This window comes from Triticum aestivum, chromosome 4D (assembly GCF_018294505.1).
Source record: "Triticum aestivum cultivar Chinese Spring chromosome 4D, IWGSC CS RefSeq v2.1, whole genome shotgun sequence".
NCBI classification, from domain to species: Eukaryota; Viridiplantae; Streptophyta; class Magnoliopsida; order Poales; family Poaceae; genus Triticum; species Triticum aestivum.
Window position 1 is genome coordinate 125,337,508 of NC_057805.1, and position 25,258 is coordinate 125,362,765.

Here is a 25,258-nt window from a genome sequence, read left to right on the forward strand (position 1 = left end):
CGCGCGCAGCCACTCGCCGACACACGCGGCGTGGAAGTAGTGCATGCACGCCGGCAGCACGCTCACGGCCTCGCCGTCCGCGAAGTCCGACAGGCACACCGGGCACATGGCCTCCAGCCACCCGTCGCTCCTCCGGTACACGCACACCACCGGCCCCGCCGCATGTACCTTCTTCAGCACTTGAGCAGGGTCAGCACCAGCGTTGTTCGGGGCCGGACCACGGACCCCTTCCGGCCTCTCCTGCACCTGCAGGTGCGAGCACAACCTGTGGATCGCCTTGGCTAGCACCACGATGAGCAGGAATCCCACGAGGATGATGGACGCCATCGTGCGTCTCTCCAACCAGCCGTCGTCGGAGTTGGGCTGCTGCTGGCCGTACGTGTGATCGCTGCCAGGCGTGGCCATGAAATGCGTTGACACGGCTATGCTATGCTATGCTACGAGATTAACAAGCAAACCTATAATTATGTGTGTATGGTTACTACTTAAGGGTGGTGCGACGGTAATTGCAAGAACGATGGATGCATCAACTACGCGTTCCCGGTGGCTAAGTACTACTACGTACTTCGTGCTCCAACTCTAAGAGATGCCTTAGCACTCTCCGTATTTGTTCTTTGGTATAATGCCACTTCGATTGTACAGTGAGTTTGTGTCGCTGTTCTTGCTATCTGACCTCGGCGACTCAGCAACATGCGGTCCTCCTGGATGGCGTCAGACGGCGCGAGACAATTTGATTGCGACGATTTGAGGAAGTGAAGGTTGTGGAGCAGCGGCGTGATCGAGCTTTGCCGGCGAGGATTTGTCTGACATGATTTCCCCCCTAATTGGCACGTCGGCTGGTGATTTACTGTCACACGAGACGACAGGAGAACAAGAGGTACTCCCTCCGTTCCTTTTTATAAGACGTACAAGACATAGCTGAGATTAAACTGTTTTGGATACTGTCTGAAATGTCTACAATGTCTTATAAAAATGAACAGAGAAAATAACATACAGTGGTGTTGTCTTGTACAGACTTGCCATTGGTTACCCTACTGAAGGACGGGGCGGAACTGCCGGAGCATCTCAAAATTGAGATTTTGGTGGTGCCGATGTCCTCCTCCCATGTCAAATGCTTCATTGCATGTGCAAAAGTGAGCATTTGTAATTTGTCTGGTGAGCAGCTCTTATCAAGGCTCGATTGCCTACTTGTGCGGGTATGGTCATCATCTGCGTGGAATCTCACGTCATGATTATGCGCGTATCTAGCTGTTGGAATCACGGAAAGTAGTGGCGATAGCACATGAGGACTTCTCGAGTATCCAGTCTCGAACTTTAGGGTGAAAACCCTAGGTTTGATCCTAGTTGGTCATACCTGGTAATGGCGATGTTCCGCATTATTACCTTGTTGAGGCTTTGCTTGGAGCTTGTTCAGACTTATTCTACAGTGTGAAAGCTCATGATTTGCTCTTTGATATTTGAATTCAGTGACGGTGGCGCTTGCCCGTCATTTTCTTCTTGAAGGCGTCGCTTTCAGAGAACCTTACTCGCAGTCTTTGTGTTGTCAAGATATGGTCGGCGCCGATGGTCATTGCTGCAATTTGTCGATTGTTGTTTTGATCGCTATAGAGGTCATTTCTTTTCCCTTTTTCTGCCATGTCAAAGCTTCGGTCTTGTGATCATTTTGGAGTGTCCTTAAACCTATGATCATGCCGATGTTCCATGAATTTTATATTGGGACGTTCGACATGGCTCATGTAAACTTTGGTGTCATTACCCTGATCCCCAAAATAGTTGGAGCGACAGACATTCTACACTTTAGGCCTATCATGGTCATCAATGTACTCGAGCGCATCTTCTCAAAAGTTTGTGTGACCCGGCTTGCCCCTATAGCGGGGCGGCTGGACCACCCTCTCCAGACAGCCTTCTTGAAGGGCCGGCGGATTCATGACGGAATCTTGGCCCTTCATGAGATCGTACATGAGGTCCGGTCGCGTGGTCACAAAGGTGTCTTTCTCAAGTTGGATTTCCAGAAAGCATACGACCGTCTGGATTGATCCTTCTTGCGGCTAGTCATGCAATGTCGAGGATTTGATGACCCGTGGGTGTCCTGGATCATGCAGCTAGTCAGATCTGGGAACACTGCGATCAATATCAACGGCGAGGTGGGACCATTCTTTAAGTCCTTTGCGGGAGTGAAACAGGGAGATCCGATCTCCCCACTCCTCTTCAACCTCGCCGTTGATGCATTAGCCGGGATCCTGGAAAAGGCCAGGACGGCTAGCCACATATCGGGTGTAGTGGGACACTTGATCCCCGGCGGTGGGGTCACCCACCTACAATACTCTGACGATACAATGATTTTGGTGGAAGGAAATGACCTTGACATCATGAATCTGAAGTTCCTGCTCCTCTGTTTTGAGGCCATGTCTGGACTAAAAATTAACTTTGACAAGAGTGAAGTCGTTGTCCTGGGGTTCTTGGTGGAAGAACAACAAAGGATTACGAACAACCTAAACTGTCGTCTGGCCACATTTCCCATCACTTACTTGGGAATGCCAATGGCCGACTCGCAGCTCCTGGCAAGTGTGTTTGACCCTTTGATGGGACGGGTGGCTTCTAGGGCTGAACCCTGGCATGGAAGGTTTACCTCCAAGGGAAGCAAATCGATCCTTATTAGTTTGAACCTTGCGAGGCTCCCCATGTTTATGATGGGGTTGTATATCCTGCCGGAAGGTGTTCATAGCTCCTTTGACAAGGACTTAGCTAGATTCTTTTGGCAGGTCGCGGATGGCCGTCAAAAGTATCACATGGTTAATTGGGCGGATATCTGCATGCCCAAAGAGCAAGGTGGCCTGGGTATTGTCGCCTCCCGACGTATGAATGTCGCGATAATGCTGAGATGGGTTTGGCGGATATTGCGCAGTGAGGGAGGCCTATGGCTCCAGCTCATTCAGGCAAAATACCTTAGGCGAGCCCTTGTTGACATGCTCTCGGACGGGAGGGTCATAGTTTTGGCGTTCCATCCAGAGGATCAAGGAAGAAATCCGCCTAGGGATCTCTTTCTCCATAGGGAATGGAACCGGGACCCAATTCTGGCTGGACCCATGCTTGGGTGCAGAACCGATCCGCGTGAGCTACCCTAGCCTGTTCTCGATCTGTGCGGACCCGACCGCCCTTGTCTCTTCGATGCTACGGGATGGTCAGTGGCACGTTAGATTCCGCCGCACCTTTGGGCAAGCAGAGAGTGACGACAGGAACAAACTTCGAGATACTCTCCCACAGGTGTCGACGGAGTATCCGGATACTGTGGCTTGGAGACTCGCCCCGACGACGAAGTACTCGGTGAGCACGGCATACCATGCTCTATGCCGGTCACCGGCTACACCCTGGTTAGAACCAATGTGGAAAACTCCCGCACCCTGGAAGATTAAGATATTCGTGTGGCAGCTCCTGCGCAATCGCCACCCCTCGGGGACTGAGGTACTTAAGCAACGCGTTTCAGGGAATGGCTTGTGTCTCCTCTGCGCAGTACCGGAGACGGAAAACCACATCCTATTCTCTTGTACGGCGGCGAGGGTGATGTGGACGTTCGTACACGAGGCGTTGGGGCCTGATTGGGAGGCCTTGAACCTTGTGGACTTCCTCCAACTTAAGGCTACTCAGCCATCGTGACATCGCCGCCTTTTTGGCTCATTTTTGCGGCCATGTCGTGGACTCTATGGACGACTCATAATAAAATGGTGATTGAGAAGGTCCTCCCGCGGAAGGCATCTGACTCATACTTCAAATTCCTCGCTTTTCTGCAGCACTGGCACTCGCTATCGAGGCAGCATGACCGCGACCGGCTGGACACTATGCTGGATGCGCTCCTGGATACGGCTCGTCGGCTTTCTTCATCGTAGTGCCGCATGGCGACTGCCAGTAGGTGGCTTTTTTCCTGATTTCTTTTATGTTTTCTTGGGCATGCTTGTGCTGTGGCCCTAGCCATTGTGTCGTGTTTCAGACATGGATGCTTGTATGGACTTATGCTTTATCTATAAAGCGGGGCGAAAGCCTATTTCGAGAGAGCTTCAGTCTTGTATGAATTTACTCTTATCAGTGGGATCTTTTTTTGTGTGTGTATCAGTGGTGGCTGTGTGCATCATACTTATGCAGAGGCCTGATGTGTTCTCATTGTGTTTGTATCCCCTTGATGCTTCATTATGAGTCAATAAAAAAGCCCTTTATGAAAAAATACGTTGTAGTGAGATAAATGGCCTTTTCATTTTTACAAGATCTAAATGAAGTCTCAAAAATATAAAACTTGACATGCTGTGCTATGACCTATAGAGGTTGTGCTAAAAGCTAAAGTGTCTCGGGTGAAACTTACAAAACTCAAGCCACTTTTCATACAATACCATAAAAATAAAATATTGAAATTGAAAAATATGTAAAACAACAAAAAATACCCAAATATTATTCCCTACTTCCTAGGGGGCTTCACGAACGAGAGTGCCCTCACGCCGTCCATTTCGTGGTGGCATGCCACAAGGGCCTCTCGGGGCCTCCCCAAGCCGCCTTATCTGCTCAGACGGTGCGCACCCCGACGACCCGCCTCGGGGTCCATGACGGGTGGACCGCCGACACGGACAGGGGCACCATCATGCGGTGGCTTTCATCACGCCGTATGTGGTGTCTCGTGATCGCCCGCGCGACGGGCCAACCAGACCCTCCTGTCAATATCTTCGCCCCCAACGGGGGCTGGTTCGGTCGCGCCAGGTGGCGCGTGCATCGAGCCTGTACGGCCGCGCCTCGCGCCGATGGTTCTATGGTGGTAGAGTGCCCTCTGTACCCTCCTTTGCACAAGGGCCTCCACGACTGGTTTCCTAGCAATCTCCCAACCGTTCGATCAACCCGGGCACTGATACGTCTCCAACGTATCTATAATTTTTGATTGTTCCATGCTATTATATTATCTGTTTTGGATGTTTAATGGGCTTTAATATGCTCTTTTATATTATTTTTGGGACTAACCTATTAACCGAAGGCCCAGTGTTAGTTTCTGTTTTTTTGCCTATTTTAGTGTATTGCAGAAAAGGAATACCAAACGGAATCCAAACGGAATGAAACCTTCGCGATGATCTTTCTTGGAACAAACGCAATCCAGAAGACTTGGAATTGAAGTCTGGAACTCCGCGAGGCGTCCACGAGGCAGGAGGGCGCGCCCAGGGGGGTAGGCGTGCCCCCACCCTCGTGGGCCCCACGGAGCTCCACCGACGTACTTCTTTCGCCTATATATACTCTTATACCCTAAAAACATTAGGGTGAGCCACGAAACCACTTTTCCACCGCCGCAACCTTCTGTACCCGTGAGATCCCATCTTGGGGCCTTCTCCGGCGATCTACATCAACACCATAGCCTCTCCGATAAAGCGTGAGTAGTTTACGACAGACCTTCGGGTCCATAGTTGTTACCTAGATGGCTTCTTCTCTCTCTTTGGTTCTCAATACAAAGTTCTCCTCGATGTTCTTGGAGATCTATTCGATGTAATACTCTTTTGCGGTGTGTTTGCCGAGATCCGATGAATTGTGGATTTATGATCAAGATTATCTATGAATAATATTTGGTTCTTCTCTGAATTCTTATATGCAAGATTTCATATCTTTGCAAGTCTCTTCGAATTATCGGTTTAGTTTGGCCTACTAGATTGATCTTTCTTGCAATGGGAGAAGTGCTTAGCTTTGGGTTCAATCTTGTGGTGTCTTTTCCCAGTGACAGTAGGGGCAGCAAGGCACGTATTGTATTGTTGCCATCGAGGATAAAAAGATGGGTTTATATCATATTGCTTGAGTTTATCCCTCTACATCATGTCATCTTGCTTAATGCGTTACTCTGTTCTTATGAACTTAATACTCTAGATGCATGCTGGATAGCGGTCGATGTGTGGAGTAATAGTAGTAGATGCAGAATCGTTTCGGTCTACTTGACACGGACGGGATGCCTATATTCATGGTCATTGCCTAGATATCCTCATAACTATGCACTTTTCTATCAATTGCTCGACAATAATTTGTTCACCCACCGTAATGCATGCTATCTTGAGAGAAGCCACTAGTGAAACCTATGCCCCCCGGGTCTCTTTCTTATTATATTGCATCTCCTTTATTTACATCGCATCTCGTTTACTATTTTGCAATCTTTACTTTCCAATCTATACAACAAAAATACCAAAAATACTTATCTTACTATATTTATTAGATCTCACTTTTGCGAGTGACCGTGAAGGGATTGACAACCCCTTTTATCGCGTTGGTTGCAAGGTTCTTGATTGTTTGTGTAGGTACTAGGTGACTTGCGTGTTATCTCCTACTGGATTGATACCTTGGTTCTCAAAAACTGAGGGAAATACTTACGCTACTTTGCTGCATCACCCTTTCCTCTTCAAGGGAAAACCAACGCACGCTCAAGAGGTAGCAAGAAGGATTTCTGGCGCCGTTGCCGGGGAGATTTACGCCAAGTCAAGTCAAGATTTGATCTCCCGTCGACTTGCCAATTTCTGGCGCCGTTGCTGGGGAGATCTACGCCAAGTCAAGACATACCAAGTACCCATCATAAACTCTTCTCCCTCGCATTACATTATTTGCCATTCTCCTCTCGTTTTCCTCTCCCCCACTTCACAAAATTTGCCGTTTTATTCGCCCTTCTCCTGTTCAATCTTGTGTTACCATGTGTCTCCTTTTTGCTTGCATCTTCGCTTGCTTAAAGTTTATGGATCCTCATCCACTCGCTAATCTCTTTAAGAGATCCAAATATGATGAACCTATTGCTAGTGAGTTGAGTGCACTAGATTATCTTTATGAAGTTTTGCTTGAAATTCATGAATCTAAAAATCGTGATGAAGAAATCTATGAAGTGATTCATGATAGTTCCTTCGATGAAAAGCATGATTGCAATGATGTTATTATAAATTCTCTTAATTTCAATTGTGTTAATGATATGCAAAACATCAAGCTTGGGGATGCTAGTTTTGCTATGACTACTATTTGTTGCAATGATCATGATTGGGGTGATTCTTCTTATGATCTTGAAAATTTATTTGAGCCCCATGATGAATATGAGATTGATAATAATGTTTGCAATAATACTGAAAGTGGGTTTGGAAGAGTTTCAACTTTATATCACACATATTTGGAGAATGTTCAATCTTATGAAGTTTTTGATAAAAGTGGGTTTGGAGAGGTCATGACTTTAGTTAATGTTAATCCCACTATTTTGGAAGAGTGTCAACTTTGCATACATGTGGATCGTGTTAAGAATATGTTTTGTGATAGCTATATTGTTTAATTTGCTTATGATCCTACGTGTAATTATTATGAGAGAGGAAAATATGGTTGTAGAAATTTTCATGTTACTAAGGTACCTCTCGTTATGTTGAGATTACTATTGTTTCTTTCCGCTTCCTTGCATATGCTAGTTTTTGCTTGCCTTGATAATTTGTTTGCCTATAAGATGCCTATGCATAGGAAGTATGTTAGACTTATATGTGTTTGTCACGTGTTTTATAATGCTTTCTTTGTGCTTCAATTCTTGTCTTTCATGTGATCATTGAAATCTCAATGCCTAGCTAGGGGCGTTAAACGATAGCGCTTGTTGGGAGGCAACCCAATTTTATTTTTGTTCCTTGCTTTTTTTCCTGTTTAGTAATAAATAATTCATCTAGCCTTTTTTTAGATGTGGTTTTATGTTTTAATTAGTGTTTGTACCAAGTAGAACCTTTGATAAGACTTGGGTGAAGTCTTTGTGATCCTGCTGTAAAAAACAGAAACTTTAGCACTCACGAGATTAGATGCCATTTTTTACTGGAGAATGCTTTTAGGTTGATTCTTTTTGAAGATGCTTAATATAGAAATTACTCACGTCCACCAAGTTATTTCAGAATTTTTGGAGTTACAGAAGTATACGGTTTATACGGATTACTATAGACTGTTCTGTTTTTGACAGATTCTGTTTTTCGTGTGTTGTTTGCTTATTTTGATGAATCTATGGCTAGTATCGGGGGGTATGAACCATAGAGAAGTTGGAATAAAGTAGGTTTAACACCAATATAAATAAATAATGAGTTCATTACAGTACCTTAAGGTGGTGATTTGTTTTCTTATACTAACAGAGCTCATGAGATTTTCTGTTTGAGTTTTGTGTTGTGAAGTTTTCAAGTTTTTGGGTAAAGATTTGATGGATTTTGAAATAAGGAGTGGCAAGAGCCTAAGCTTGGGGATGCCTAAGGGACCCCAAGGTAAAATTCAAGGACAACCAAAAGCCTAAGCTTGGGGATGCCCCGGAAGGCATCCCCTCTTTCGTCTTCGTCTATCGGTAACTTTACTTGAGGCTATATTTTTATTCACCACATGATATGTGTTTTGCTTGGAGCGTCTTGTATGATTTGAGTGTTTGCTTTTTAGTTTACCACAATCATCCTTGCTGTACACACCTTTTTTGGAGAGACACACATGAATCGGAATTTATTAGAATATTCTATGTGCTTCACTTATATCTTTTGAGCTAGATAATTTTGCTCTAGTGCTTCACCTATACCTTTTTAGAGCACGGTAGTGGTTTTATTTTATAGAAATTATTGATATCTCATGCTTCACTTATATTATTTTGAGAGTCTTGTAGAACAGCATAGTAATTTGCTTTGGCTATAAAATTAGTCCTAATATGATAGGCATCCAAGATGGGTATAATAAAAACTTTCATATAGAGTGCATTAAATACTATGAGAAGTTTGATACTTGATAGTTGTTTTGAGATATAAAGATGGTAATATTAGAGTCATGCTAGTTGGGTAATTGTGGAATTGAGAAATACTTGTGTTGAGGTTTGCAAGTCCCGTAGCATGCACGTATGGTAAACGTTGTGTGACAAATTTGAAGCATGAGGTGTTGTTAAATTGCTTTCCTTATGAGTGGCGGTCGGGGACGAGCGATGGTCTTTTCCTACCAATCTATCCCTCTAGGAGCATGCGCGTAGTGCTTGGTTTTGATGACTTGTAGATTTTTGCAATAAGTATGTGAGTTCTTTATGACTAATGTTGAGTCTATACGCACTCTCACCCTTCCATCGTTGCTAGCCTCTTCGGTACCGTGCATTACCCTTTCTCACCTCGAGAGTTGCTGCAAACTTCGCCGGTGCATCCAAACCCCGTGATATGATACTCTCTATCACACACAAGCCTCCTTATATCTTCCTCAAAACAGCCACCATACCTACCTATTATGGCATTTCCATAGCCATTCCGAGATATATTGCCATGCAACTTTCCACCATTCCATTTATTATGACACGCTCCATCATTATCATATTGCTTTGCATGATCATGTAGTTGACATCGTATTTGTGGCAAAGCCACCTTCGTAATTCTTTCATACATGTCACTCTTGATTCATTGCATCCCAGTACACCGCCGGAGGCATTCACATAGAGTCATATTTTTTTCTAAGTATCGAGTTGTAATTTTTGAGTTGTAAGTAAATAAAAGTGTGATGATCTTCATTATTAGAGCATTGTCCCATGTGAGGAAAGGATGATGGAGACTATGATTCCCCCACGAGTCGGGATGAGACTCTGGATGAAAAAAAAGAGGCCAAAGAAGCCCAAATAAAAAAATGAGAGAAAAAGAGAGAATGGGCAATGTTACTATCCTTTTTTCACACTTGTGCTTCAAAGTAGCACCATGATCTTCATAATAGAGAGTCTCTTATTTTGTCACTTTCATATACTAGTGGGAATTTTTCATTATAGAACTTGGCTTGTATATTCCAATGATGGGCTTCCTCAAAATGCCCTAGGTCTTCATGAGCAAGCAAGTTGGATGCACACCCACTTAGTTTCTTTTGTTGAGATTTCATATATTTATAGCTCTAGTGCATCCGTTGCATGGCAATCCCTACTCCTTGCATTAACATCAAATGATGATCATCTCCATAGCCCATTGATTAGCCGCGTCAACGTGAGACTTTCTCCTTTTTTGTCTTCTCACACAACCTCCATCATCATATTCTATTCCACCCATAGTGCTATGTCCATGGCTCGCGCTCATATATTGCGTGAAAGTTGAAAAAGTTTGAAAAGGCTAAGTATGAAACAATTGCTTGGCTTGTCATCGGGGTTGTGCATGATGGGAGCATTTCGCGTGACGAAAATGAAGCATGGCCAAACTATAGGATTTTGTAGCGATAAGCTTTCTTTGGCTATGTTATTTTGATAAGACATAATTGCTTGGTTAGCATGCTTGAAGTATTATTATTTTTATGTCAATATTAAACTTTTGTCTAGAATCTTTTGGATCTAAACATTCATGCCACAATAAAGAGAATTACATTGAAAATTATGCTAGGTAGCATTGCACATCAAAAATTCTGTTTTTATCATTTACCTACTCGAGGACGAGCAGGAATTAAGCTTGGGGATTGATACGTCTGCAACGTATCTATAATTTATGAAGTATTCATGCTATTATATTATCCAGCTTGGATGTTTATGGGCTTTATTATGCACTTTTATATTACTTTTGGGACTAACCTATTAACCCAGAGCCCAGTGCCAGTTTCTGTTTTTCCCTTGTTTCAGTGTTTCGCAGAAAAGGAATATCAAACGGAGTCCAAACGGAATGAAACCTTCGGGAGAGTTATTTTTGGAACGGAAGCAATCCAGGGGACTTGGAGTGCACGTCAGGGAATCAACGAGGAGAGCACGAGGCAGGGGGCACGCACACCCCCTGGGCACGCCCTCCACCCTCATGGGCCCCTCGTGGCTCCCCTGACCGACTTCTTTCGCATATATATATCCATATACCATAAACCTTCGGGGAACAGAATAGATCGGGAGTTCCGTCGCCGCAAGCCTCTGTAGCCACCAAAAACCAATCGGGACCCTGTTCCGGCACCCTACCGAAGGGGGGGAACCTTCACCGGTGGCCATCTTCATCATCCCGGCGCTGTCCATGATGAGGAGGGAGCAGTTCACCCTCGGGGCTGAGGGTATGTACCAGTATCTATGTGTTTGATCTCTCTCTCTCGTGTTCTTGAGGTGAAACGATCTTGATGTATCGCGAGCTTTGCTATTATAGTTGGATCTTATGATGTTTCTCCCCCTCTACTCTCTTGTAATGGATTGAGTTTTCCCTTTGAAGTTATCTTATCGGATTGAGTCTTTAAGGATTTGAGAACACTTGATGTATGTCTTGCATGTGCTTATCTGTGGTGACAATGGGATATTCACATGATCTATTTGATGTATGTTTTGGTGATCAACTTGCGGGTTCCGTGACCTCGTGAACTTATGCATAGGGGTTGGCACACGTTTTTGTCTTGACTCTCCAGTAGAAACTTTGAGGCACTCTTTGAAGTACTTTGTATTGGTTTGAATAGATGAATCTGAGATTGTGTGATGCATATCGTATAATCATACCCACGGATACTTGAGGTGACATTGGAGTATCTAGGTGAGATTAGGGTTTTGGTTGATATGTGTCTTAAGGTGTTATTCTAGTACGAACTCTATGATAGATCGAACGGAAAGAATAGCTTCGTGTTATTTTACTACAGACTCTTGAATAGATCGATCAGAAAGAATAACTTTGAGGTGGTTTCATACCCTACCATAATCTCTTCATTTGTTCTCCGCTATTAGTGACTTTGGAGTGCCTATTTGTTGCATGTTGAGGGATAGTTATATGATCCAATTATGTTATTATTGTTGAGAGAACTTGCACTAGTGAAAGTATGAACCCTAGGCCTTGTTTCCTAGCATTGCAATACTGTTTACGCTCACTTTTATCATTAGTTACCTTGTTGTTTTTATATTTTCAGATTACAAAAACCTATATCTACCATCCATATTGCACTTGTATCACCATCTCTTCACCGAACTAGTGCACCTATATAATTTACCATTGTATTGGGTGTGTTGGGGATACAAGAGACTCTTTGTTATTTGGTTGCAGGGTTGTTTGAGAGAGACCATCTTCATCCTACACCTCCCACGGATTGATAAACCTTAGGTCATCCACTTGAGGGAAATTTGCTACTGTCCAACAAACCTCTGCACTTGGAGGCCCAACAACGGCTACAAGAAGAAGGTTGTGTAGTAGACATCAAGCTCTTTTCTGGCGCCGTTGCCGGGGAGGTGAGTGCTTGAAGGTATATCTTTAGATCTTGCAATCGAATCTTTTAGTTTCTTGTTTTATCACTAGTTTAGTTTATAAAAGAAAACTACAAAAAAATGGAATTAAGGTTGCCTCATATGCTTCATCTTTTTATCGTCTTCCGTGAAAATGATGGGAAGGAAAATTGTGCTCAAGTACTAGAAGAAGAATTACATAGAATGCTTGGCATAAAATATGTGAATGATGAGCATGATTTCAATGTTGTTAGTATGAATTCTATGAATATCCATGATGCTAATGATATGCAAAGCCACAAGCTTGGGGATGCGATGTTTGATGAAGATGATATTTTTAGTCCCCCAAGTTTTGATGAGCAAATTTATTATGATGAAAGCATGCCTCCTATTTATGATGATTATTGTGATGGCACGTATGCTATAAAGAATAAAGATAACCATGAAACTTGTCATCATGATTTTCATTTTCAATTGGATTATGCTTCACATGATAGTTATTTTGTTGAGTTTGCTCCCACTACTATTCACGAGAACAAATTTGCTTTTGTGGAGAGTAATAAAATTTGTATGCTTGGAGATCATGAAAAGAATGTTTTATGTGATAGTTATATTGTTTAATTCATTCATGATGATACTAAAAATTATTATGAGGGAGGAACATATGCTTGTAGGAATTGCAATAATATCAAGTTTCCTCTCTATGTGCTTAAAGTTTTGCTTGTTTTGCCTTCCTAAGCTAGTTGATTATTGTTCCCATAAATTGTTTGCTCACAAAATCCCAATGCATAGGAAGTGGGTTAGACATAAATATGCTAGTCATATTCTTCATGATGCTCTCTTTATGTTTCAATTCTTATCTTTTATGTGAGCATCATTGAAATCATCATGCCTAGCTAGGGGCGTTAAACGATAGCGCTTGTTGGGAGGCAACCCAATTTTATTTTAGTTTTTGCTTTTTGGTTCTGTTTAGTAATAAATAATCCATCTAGCTTCTGTTTAGATGTGGTTTTATGTTTTAATTAGTGTTTGTGCCAAGTAGAACCTTTGGGAAGACTCGGGTGAAGTCTTTATGATCATGCTGTAAAAAACAGAAACTTTAGTGCTCACGAGATTAGCTTCAACTTTTTACTGGAGAGTGATAGTTAGTTGATTCGTTTTGCAGATGATTACTAGAAAAATTCCTCAGGTCCACAAATTTATTTCAGAATTTTTCGAGTTACAGAAGTATACGTTTGATACAGATTACTACAGACTGTTCAGTTTTTGACAGATTCTGTTTTTCGTGTGTTGTTTGCTTATTTTGATGAATCTATGGCTAGTAAAATAGTTTGTAAACCATACAGAAGTTGGAATACAGTATATTTAACACCAATACAAATAAATAATGAGTTCATTACAGTACCTTTAAGTGGTGTTTTGTTTTCTTTCACTAACGGAGCTTACGAGTTTTCTGTTGAGTTTTGTGTTGTGAAGTTTTCAAGTTTTGGGTAAAGATTCGATGGACTATGGAATAAGGAGTGGCAAGAGCCTAAACTTGGGGATGCCTAAGGCACCGCAAGGTAATATTCAAGGATAACCAAGAGCCTAAGCTTGGGGATGCCCCGGAAGGCATCCCCTCTTTCGTCTTCGTTCATCGGTAACTTTACTTGGAGCTATATTTTTATTCACCACATGATATGTGTTTTGCTTGGAGCGTCATTTTATTTTCTTTTGTTTTGCTTGCTGTTTGAATAAAATACCAAGATCTGAAATTCTTAAAATGTTAGAGAGTCTTCACATAGTTGCACAATTATTCGACTACTCATTGATCTTCACTTATATCTTTTTGGAGTAGTTTGTCATTTACTCGTGTGCTTCACTTATATCCTATTAGTAAATAGTTGAATGATTTGAATATCATAAATCTGAAATTATATATGTTTCATATGCTTATCCCATGGGGAGTAATGACTTTACATATAAGAAGTAGAGGTGGTAAATTTATTGAAGGTCAGCAAACATTGTATTGGTCACTTGAACAATTCATGAAAGAATATTGAAGGAAGAGAGATTCCACATATACATATACTATCTTGGACATCTTTTATGATTGTGAGCACTCATTAAAATATGACATGATAAAAGGTTGATGTTGGACAAGGAAGACAACGTAACGGGTTATGTTTTCTTATATCCGAAATAAAGTATATTGTCATGGATCTCCCAACACGTTGAGCTTGCCTTTCTCCCTCATGCTAGCCAAATTCTTTGCACCAAGTAGAGATACTACTTGTGCTTCCAAACATCCCTTAAACCAGTATTGCCATGAGAGTCCACCATACCTACCTATGGATTGAGTAAGATCCTTCAAGTAAGTTGTCATCGGTGCATGCAATAAAAATTGCTCTCTAAATATGTATGATCTTTTAGTGTGGAGAAAATAAGCTTTATACGATCATTGTGATATGGAAGAAATAAAAGCGACGGACTGCATAATAAAGGTCCCTATCACAAGTGGCAATATAAAGTGATGTTCCCTCGCATTAAGATTTTGTGCATCCAACTATAAAAGCGCATGGCAACCTCTGCTTCCCTCTGCGAAGGGCCTATCTTTTATTATTGTCTTTTACCTTATGCAAGAGTCATGGTGATCTTCCCTTTCCTTTTTACATTTTATCCTTTGGCAAGCACATTGTGTTGGAAAGATTCTGATATATATGTCCAATTGGATGTAAGGCATCATGAACTATTATTGTTGACATTACCCTCGAGGTAAAAGGTTGGGAGGCGAATCTATAAGCCCCTATCTTTCTTTGTGTCTGATTAAAACTTTGGACCCATAAATATCGCGTGAGTGTTAGCAATTGTGAAAGACTATATGATAGTTGAGTATGTGGGGTTTGCTAAATCAAAGCTCTGACATAGACTCTTCCTGAAAATAAGATGAATTGTAATTGTTTGATGACTGATAACACGGTTTGTTAGTTTTCAAGAAAGTTTATGATCAATACTTTAACATGTGAATAACTTGTTACTTGATCATGAGAAGCTTCCTGAGTTGAGCTACTGTTATGATATATAATGATGCTAGAAAAGGTGATTGGAATTATCTTTAGCCAAACTTGTGCACCTGCTAGCATTCACACTTCATAAATTATTTCTTTTATCATTTACCTACTCGAGGACGAGCAAGAATTAAGCTTGGGGATGCTGATACGTCTCCAACGTATCTATAATTTATGAAGTATTCATGCTATTATATTATCCATCTTGGATGTTTATGGGCTTTATTATGCACTTTTATATTACTTTTGGGAATACCTATTAACCCAGAGCCTAGTGCCAGTTTCTGTTTTTTTCCCTTGTTTCAATGTTTCGCAGAAAAGGAATATCAAACGGAGTCCAAACGGAATGAAACCTTCGGGAGAGTTATTTTTGGAACGGAAGCAATCCAGGGGACGTGGAGTGCACGTCAGGGAATCAACGAGGAGAGCACGAGGCAGGGGGCGCGCACACCCCCTGGGCATGCCCTCCACCCTCATGGGCCACTCGTGGCTCCCCTGACCGACTTCTTTCGCATATATATATCCATATACCATAAACCTTCGGGGAACAGAATAGATCGGGAGTTCCGTCGCCGCAAGCCTCTGTAGCCACCAAAAACCAATCGGGACCTTGTTCCGGAACCCTACCGGAGGGGGGGAACCTTCACCGGTGGCCATCTTCATCATCCCGGCGCTGTCCATGATGAGGAGGGAGCAGTTCACCCTCGGGGCTGAGGGTATGTACCAGTAGCTATGTGTTTGATCTCTCTCTCTCGTGTTCTTGAGGTGAAACGATCTTGATGTATCGCGAGCTTTGCTATTATAGTTGGATCTTATGATGTTTCTCCCCCTCTACTCTCTTGTAATGGATTGAGTTTTCCCTTTGAAGTTATCTTATCGGATTGAGTCTTTAAGGATTTGAGAACACTTGATGTATGTCTTGCATGTGCTTATCTCTGGTGACAATGGGATATTCACATGATCTATTTGATGTATGTTTTGGTGATTAACTTGCGGGTTCCGTGACCTCGTGAACTTATGCATAGGGGTTGGCACACGTTTTTGTCTTGACTCTCCAGTAGAAACTTTGGGGCACTCTTTGAAGTACTTTGTATTGGTTTGAATAGATGAATCTGAGATTGTGTGATGCATATCGTATAATCATACCCACGGATACTTGAGGTGACATTGGAGTATCTAGGTGAGATTAGGGTTTTGGTTGATATGTGTCTTAAGGTGTTATTCTAGTACGAACTCTATGATAGATCGAACGGAAAGGATAGCTTCGTGTTATTTTACTACAGACTCTTGAATAGATCGATCAGAAAGAATAACTTTGAGGTGGTTTCATACCCTACCATAATCTCTTCATTTGTTCTCCTCTATTAGTGACTTTGGAGTGACTATTTGTTGCATGTTGAGGGATAGTTATATGATCCAATTATGTTATTATTGTTGAGAGAACTTGCACTAGTGAAAGTATGAACCCTAGGCCTTGTTTCCTAGCATTGCAATACCGTTTACGCTCACTTTTATCATTAGTTACCTTGCTGTTTTTATATTTTTAGATTACAAAAACCTATATCTACCATCCATATTGCACTTGTATCACCATCTCTTCGCCGAACTAGTGCACCTATACAATTTACCATTGTATTGGGTGTGTTGGGGACACAAGAGACTCTTTGTTATTTGGTTGCAGGGTTGTTTGAGAGAGACCATCTTCATCCTACACCTCACACTGATTGATAAACCTTAGGTCATCCACTTGAGGGAAATTTGCTATTGTCCTACAAACCCTGCACTTGGAGGCCCAACAACGTCTACAAGAAGAAAGTTGTTTTAGACATCAGGGATGCTTGATACGTCTCCAACGTATCTATAATTTTTTATTGTTCCATGCTATTATATTATCTGTTTTGAATGTTTAATGGGCTTTAATATGCTCTTTTATATTATTTTTGGGACTAACCTATTAACCGAAGGCCCAGTGCAAATTGTTGTTTTTTTGCCTATTTCAGTTTTTCGCAGAAAAGGAATATCAAACGGAACGAAACCTCCGCGAGGATCTTTCTTGGAACAAACGCAAACCTTGAGACTTGGAGTGGAAGTCAGAGACGCAACAAGGCGGCCACGAGGCAGGAGGGCGCGCCCAGGGGGTAGGCACGCCCCCCACCCTCGTGGGACCCTCGTAGCTCAACCGACCTACTTCTTTCGCCTATATATACTCTTATACCCTGAAAACATCCAGGGGAGCCACGAAACCACTTTTCCACCGCCGCAAACTTCTGTACCCGTGAGATCCCATGTTGGGGCCTTTTCCGGCGATCTGCCGGAGGGGATTCGATCACGGAGGGCTTCTACATCAACACCATAGCCTCTCCGATGATGTGTGAGTAGTTTACCACAGACCTTCGGGTCCATAGTTATTAGCTAGATGACTTCTTCTGTCTCTTTGGTTCTCAATACAAAGTTCTCCTCGATGTTTTTGGAGATCTATTCGATGTAATACTCTTTTGCGGTGTGTTTGCCGAGATCCGATGAATTGTGGGTTTATGAATTTGATTATATATGAATATTATTTGGTTCTTTTCTGAATTCTTATATGCATGATTTGATATCTTTGCAAGTCTCTTCGAATTATCAGTTTAGTTTGGCCTACTAGATTGATCTTTCTTGCAATGGGAGAAGTGCTTAGCTTTGGGTTCAATCTGGCGGTGCTCGATCCCAGTGACAGAAAGGGAACCGACACATATTGTATTATTGCCATTGAGGATAAAAAGATGGGGTTTATATCATATTGTTTGAGTTTATCCCTCTACATCATGTCATCTTGCCTAATGCGTTACTCTGTTCTTATGAACTTAATACTCTAGATGCATGCTGGATAGCGGTCGATGTGTGGAGTAATAGTAGTAGATGCAGAATCGTTTTGGTCTACTTGACATGGACGTGATGCCTATATTCATGATCATTGCCTTAGATGTCATCATAACTATGCGCTTTTCTATCAATTGCTCGGCAGTAATGTGTTCACCCACCGTAATACATGCTATCATGAGAGAAGCCACTAGTGAAACCTATGGCCCCCGGGTCTACTTTACATCATATAAGTTTCCGATCTACAATTCTAGTTTACTATTTACTTTGCAATCTTTATTTTCCAATCTATACACCAAAATACCAAAAATATTTATCTTATTATCTTTATCAGATCTCACTTTTGCAAGTGGCCGTGAAGGGATTAACAACCCCTTTTATCGTGTTGCAAGGTTCTTGATTGTTTGTGCAGGTACTAGGCGACTTGCGTGTAGTCTCCTACTGGATTGATACCTTGGTTCTCAAAAACTGAGGGAAATACTTACACTACTTTGCTGCATCACCCTTTCTTCTTCAAGGGAAAACCAACGCATGCTCAAGAGGTAGCACCTTCCAATGTCGTTGGAGCCAGGCTGGTTCGCGTGTCAGCGTCATTCACCCATTGCCAACTCGGGTACACGCGGGCGCAGTGTTGTTAGCTTCATATCGGGTTTTTTCGTTCGCCCGACCCGGGTATGAGTGGGTGCAGAGTCGATCGCTTTGTTCATTCATGAGCTGGCTCGGGGTGTGAGTGTTGGGACCGAGAGTATATCGACCAAAGGGGGGGGTGAATGGGAGATTCAAAAATTCTTTCGAATGTTTTGAAACCGATCCCAATCACAACAATGAAATAACAGAAAGAGGGAAATGAACTAAATCAATCTTCATCTTCAGAAGCATATTCCTCGACAAAAGAAGTGGTAACAGTACGAGCTTTAGAAATCATAGGTTTAACTACAATGAGAGTGATGCAACATGCAAACAGATGCAGTAGAATGAGACACAACATGATACACACAGAGAAATAAAACTATAGTAAGATATCATAGATGAATCGAGGAATATGACAGTGGCAACTGAAAACAAGTGATGAGAATGATACGGAATGAACACAATGATATCAGAGATACACAATAGAATAGAATAATGCAATAAGGGAAATACAATAGATGATAATGATCAGGAAAACTATCGACACAGAGCACAAAAGTAAACTGCTGAAGGAATTGCAGTAAAGCAGATTGAAACAGTGGTGCTCGATGGCGACAGAGAGATTTGGTAGACCTGTTCACCCTTCTACCAAAGGTCTACGTCTTGTTGGAGGAGTTGTGACTTAACACGGAAGCTAAACTCTCTTCACCCTATTCTCCTTGAACTCGATGCTGATCAGACTCTAGTTGATTTCACTCGTGGTAGATCCTTGTCGACGATCTCCAAACCTTCGGTCGACATTCACGAACCACAATCACTCTTGGTTGCTGAAGATCTAGCTCGGTGAAGACAACATCTCTTCAACACTCGAGTGGAAATCTATCCGTCTAGAGAGTGTGCATCTCTTAGGAGTGATAAGTACAAGAACTCTAACTCAGAACTACTGTGATGCTAAACCACTGTCTAATTTTCTGTGACGCCCCTGATTTGACCGTACACTAATCATGCACGCAAATGTGTACGATCAAGGTCAGGGACTCACGGGAAGATATCACAACACAACTCTAAAACATAAATAAGTCATACAAGCATCATAATACAAGCCAGGGGCCTCGAGGGCTCGAATACAAGTGCTCGATCACAGACGAGTCAGCGGAAGCAACAATATCTGAGTACAGACATAAGTTAAACAAGTTTGCCTTAAGAAGGCTAGCACAAACTGGGATACAGATCGAACGAGGCACAGGCCTCCTGCCTGGGATCCTCCTAACTACTCCTGGTCGTCGTCAGCGGCCTGCACGTAGTAGTAGGCACCTCCAGTGTCGTAGGAGTCGTCGTCGACGGTGGCGTCTGGCTCCTGGACTCCAGCATCTGGTTGCGACAACCAGATAGAAAGGAAAGGGGGAAAAGAGGGAGAAAGGCAACCGTGAGTACTCATCCAAAGTACTCGCAAGCAAGGAGCTACACTACATATGCATGGGTATATGTGTAAAGGGGCATATCAGTGGACTGAACTGCAGAATGCCAGAATAAAAGGGGGATAGCTAGTCCTGTCGAAGACTACGCTTCTGGCCATCTCCATCTTGCAGCATGTAGAAGAGAGTAGATTGAAGTCCTCCAAGTAGCATCGCATAGCATAATCCTACCCGGCGATCCCCTCCTCGTCGCCCTGTTAGAGAGCGATCACCGGGTTGTATCTGGCACTTGGAAGGGTGTATTTTATTCAGTATCCAGTTCTAGTTGTCATAAGGTCAAGGTACAACTCCGGGTCGTCCTTTTACCGAGGGACACGGCTATTCGAATAGATAAACTTCCCTGCAGGGGTGCACCACATAACCCAACACGCTCGATCCCATTTGGCCGGACACACTTTTCTGGGTCATGCCCGGCCTCGTAAGATCAACGCGTCGCAGCCCCACCTAAGCACAACAGAGAGGTCAGCACGCCGGTCTAACCCTATGCGCGCAGGGGTCTGGGCCCATCGCCCTATGCACACCTGCACGTTGCGTACGCGGCCGGAAGCAGACCTAGCCCTAGTGGCGTTCCAGTCCAATCCGGCGCGCGCCACTCAGTCGCTGACGTCAAGAAGGCTTCGGCTGATACCACGACGCCGGGATACCCATAACTACTCCCGCGTAGATGGCTAGTGCGTATAGACCAAATGGCCAGACTCAGATCAAATACCAAGATCTCGTTAAGCGTGTTAAGTAACCGCGAACGCCGACCAGGGCCAGGCCCACCTCTCACCTAGGCGGTCTCAACCTGCCCTGTCGCTCCGCCACAAAGATCCACTTGCGGGTACTCCTACGAGCCGACCCGACTTTAGTCATCACATGTGTCATGTATATAGTATATAAGTATATACCCGTGATCACCGCCCAGGTGATCACGGCCCGATAGTATAGCACAGCAGACGGACAAGAATGTAGGGCCACTGATGGAAAACTAGCATCCTATACTAAGCATGTAGGATTGCAGGTAAAGGTAACAACAGTAGTAGCAAGGATAGGCTATGCATCAGGATAGGATATCGGAAAGCAGTAACATGCTACACTACTCTAATGCAAGCAGTATAGAGAAGAATAGGCGATATCTGGTGATCAAGGGGGGGGGCTTGCCTGGTTGCTCTGGCAAGTAGGAGGGGTCGTCAACTCCGTAGTCGAACTGGGCAGCAGCAGTGTCGGTCTCGTAGTCTACCGGAGAGAAGAGGGGGAAGAAACAGTAAATACAATGCAAAAATAAGCATGACGATGTGTGACATGACAATGAGCAGTGCTAGGGGTGTCCTAACGCGACAGTAGGTGGTACCGGCGAAGGGGGGAACATCCGGGAAAGTATTCCCGATGTTTTGCGTTTTCGGACAGATGGACCGGAGGGGGAAAGTTGCGAGTTCGATAGGTTAGGAAGGTGTGGTGGACGAACGGACTTCGTATCCGGATTCGTCTCGTCGTTCTGAGCAACTTTCATGTTGAAAATATTTTAATCTGAGTTACGCATTAAAAGATATGATTTTCTAAAGATTTTATTAATTTCTGGAATTTAATTAATTATTTAATTTAATTCGAAAATGGATTTATGACATCAGCATGATGTCATGCTGATGTCAGCAGTCAACAGGGGTTGACTGGGTCAAACTGACATGTGGGTCTGGTGGGACCCACCTGTCATTCTCTGTTTAGGTTAATTAGGGTTTAGCTAAATAATTACTATTTAATTAAATTAACTATCTAATTAGATTAATTTAAACATGATTAATTAACTTAATTAATTAAATTTATTTTTATTATTTGTTTTATTTATTAATTTTTATTAATTAATTAATTTATTATTATTATTATTATTTTTATTTTTTTAAAACGTTTTACGGGCGGGGCCCATATGTCATAGGCCCGATGGCCTCAACGGGGCGGTTACAGCGGGCGTCGGGCGAGGGCGACGGGCGATGGGCGCCCGAACGGTGCGAGCCCAAGGGGCGATGGGCGCGCACGGCGCACGCGGGCGCCGGCGGCCAGGGCCAGGGGAGGCAGGGCTCCGGCGAGCCATCGGAGCGGCGGCTGTGGGCCGGGGAGCGCGGGACGCGATCGGTGCGGCGTGGAGCGCGGTCGGGCAGGGACGACCACGCGCGGGTGGTTGCAGACGGCGTAGCCGTGGTGAGCGCGAGGCGGAGCGGTGGGAGGAGAAGCAGGGGCGGCCACGGGCGACGAGCGCTGGGGGGGCCCGAACTGGACGCGGCCAGTCGAGGCCATGGCGAGGGGGGCGCTGGCCGCGGCGGGGCGCAACGGAGGAGCGCGCGGCAGGCACTGGTGGGCGCGCGTGGAGCGGCCGAGCCGGGGCAGGGAGAGAGGAGAGGGGAGCGCTCACGGGGGGGAGTAGGGCTCGTGGCAGCGGGGGTCGAGGGGGATGGCGGGGACGGCGGTGTTGGGGAGCAGGCCGGTGGGGAAGCTCCGGCGAGGGCGAGGCGGCGCGGGCTCCTGGCGGCGGCGGAGAGGACCAGGGGCGACGGGGTCGAGCGCCTCCTCCTCGATCCCGATCGGGGGAGAGGGGGATATTTCGGGGGGAGTGGGGGGCTGTCGGTGGGGAGTGGTGGGGGGAGTGGATAAGGGAGAGGAGTGGGGGCCAACCTGGGCCGGCCTGGTTGGCCCGATGGCCAGCTGGGCCGCGGTCCAGCAGGGGGGCTGTTGGGCCAGGGTCTAGTGGGGGGAGGGGGGTTTCCTCCTTTCTTCTTTTTTTTTCTGTTTGTTTTTTCTGTTGCATTTTCTTTTCTTTTTATTTACTTTCTTTTGTGTTTTACATCATTTTAAAATAGTTAGGCATTTTCTGAAAATGTGTTTTCTCCACAATAATTATCAGTGCAGTATCTGGCACCCACCGAACATTTTTGTTTAAATTTTTGAAAACTTTTATTATTGACATTAATTTGAATTTAAATTTTGAAACGGTTTCGAATCATCGCGAGGTTAACAACAGTAACCGTGGTGACGTGGCATCATTAGCATGGGATTACTGTAGCTTAATTATCCGGGCGTTACAAGTCTCCTTCACTACAAGAAATCTCGTCCCGAGATTTAGGAGGTAGAAGGAAACAGTGCGGGGTATTCTTCGTGCAGACGATCCTCTCGTTCCCAAGTGGCCTCATCTTCAGAATGGTGCGACCACTGGACTTTGAGAAACTTGATCGCCTTCTGACGTGTGCGGCATTCAGCTTGGCCGAGAATGCGGACCGGATGCTCCTTATAGGAGAGGTCTTGCTGCAATTCGAGCACTTCATGATCCACAGCTCGGATTGGGTCCTTGAAGCAACGGCGGAGCTGTGACACATGGAACACATCGTGAACCTGAGAAAGGTTCGGCGGTAGCTCCAGTTGGTATGCCACTTTTCCACGCCTTTCGAGAATAGTGAATGGGCCAATATAGCGAGGAGCTAGTTTGCCCTTGATTCCGAAGCGGTGAGCACCCTTCATAGGTGTGACTCGAAGATAAGCCTTTTCGCCAGGTTGATAGACCATGTCTTTATGATGACGGTCATACTGACTCTTCTGACGTGACTGAGCAGTCTTGAGATTCTCACGAATAATGCGGACTTGTTCTTCGGCATCTTGGATAATATCCGGACCGAAGAGTGGACGTTCCCCAGTTTCTGACCAGTTCAGAGGGGTTCGGCACTTTCGTCCATATAACACTTCGAAGGGGGCCATCTTCAGACTAGCTTGATAGCTATTATTATAAGAGAACTCAGCATACGGGAGAGATTCCTCCCATTTCTTGCCGAAGGAAATAACACAAGCTCGAAGCATGTCTTCGAGAACTTGGTTGACGCGTTCAACTTGCCCCTGCGACTGAGGATGAAATGCAGTACTGAATGACAGATGAGTTCCCATAGCTTCTTGGAAACTTGCCCAGAATCTTGAAGTGAATAAGCTGCCACGGTCTGAACTGATAACCAATGGAATACCGTGGAGTGAAACAATCCTGGACATATAGAGCGTTGCCAGCTGACTAGCAGTGATCGTTTCTTTGACTGCCAGAAAATGTGCAACTTTGGAAAGCCGGTCAATGACGACAAGAATAGCATCATTACCTTTCTGTGATTTGGGAAATCCAGTGACGAAGTCCATCTCAACATGGTCCCATTTCCATTCAGGAATAGAGATAGGTTGCAGAGTTCCAGCAGGCCTTTGATGTTCTGCTTTGATACGACGGCAAACGTCACACTCAGCAACATAACGAGCAATGTCTTGTTTCATATTAGACCACCAGAATCTCTGACGGATGTCTTGGTACATCTTTGTACTACCAGGGTGGATACATAGAGGCGTATCATGAGCTTCTTTCATAACTTCCTGTGTCATATCTAGGTTTTTCTCTGCACATGGCACCACTAGGCGGCCCTTGAAGTATAAGGTGCCATCTTCAGCAATGGTGAAGAATGAGGGCTTTCCTTCTGCGAGGTAGCGCTTAATCTTGTGGGCTTCAGAGTCATACTTCTGTAGCCTTTTGATGCTATCCACGAGATCTGGTTTAGCAACTAGGGTATTGAGGGAACCCTGGGTAACAACGTGGAGGTTCACCTTGCCAAACTCCTTAGGAGGGGGAGCGAGTGCACCCGGAGGAACAATATGGAGGTTCAGCTTCCTGAATTCTTCAACAAGTGAGGGCTGAACTTTGTGAACCTGGAGGTGGTTGCAGTAAGACTTGCGGCTCAAGGCATCAGCCATTACATTAGCCTTGCCTGGCGTATAGGAAATACCCAAGTCAAAGTCTGCAACAAGCTCCATCCATCTCTGCTGACGGAGGTTCAGGTCTGGCTGAGTAAACAGATACTTCAGACTTTGGTGGTCAGTGAAGATCTCGCAACGATTACCGAGAAGGTAATGTCGCCACTGCTTCAGCGCATGAATGACAGCAGCAAGTTCGAGGTCGTGAACTGGGTAGTTCTCTTCGTGAGGGCGCAATTGCCGAGAGGCATAAGCAATCACTTTGCGGTCTTGCATTAGGACACAGCCTAATCCTTGACGGGAAGCGTCGCAGTAAATGACGAAGTCCTTCTTAGTATCAGGTGGAGCTAGAACTGGGGCAGAAG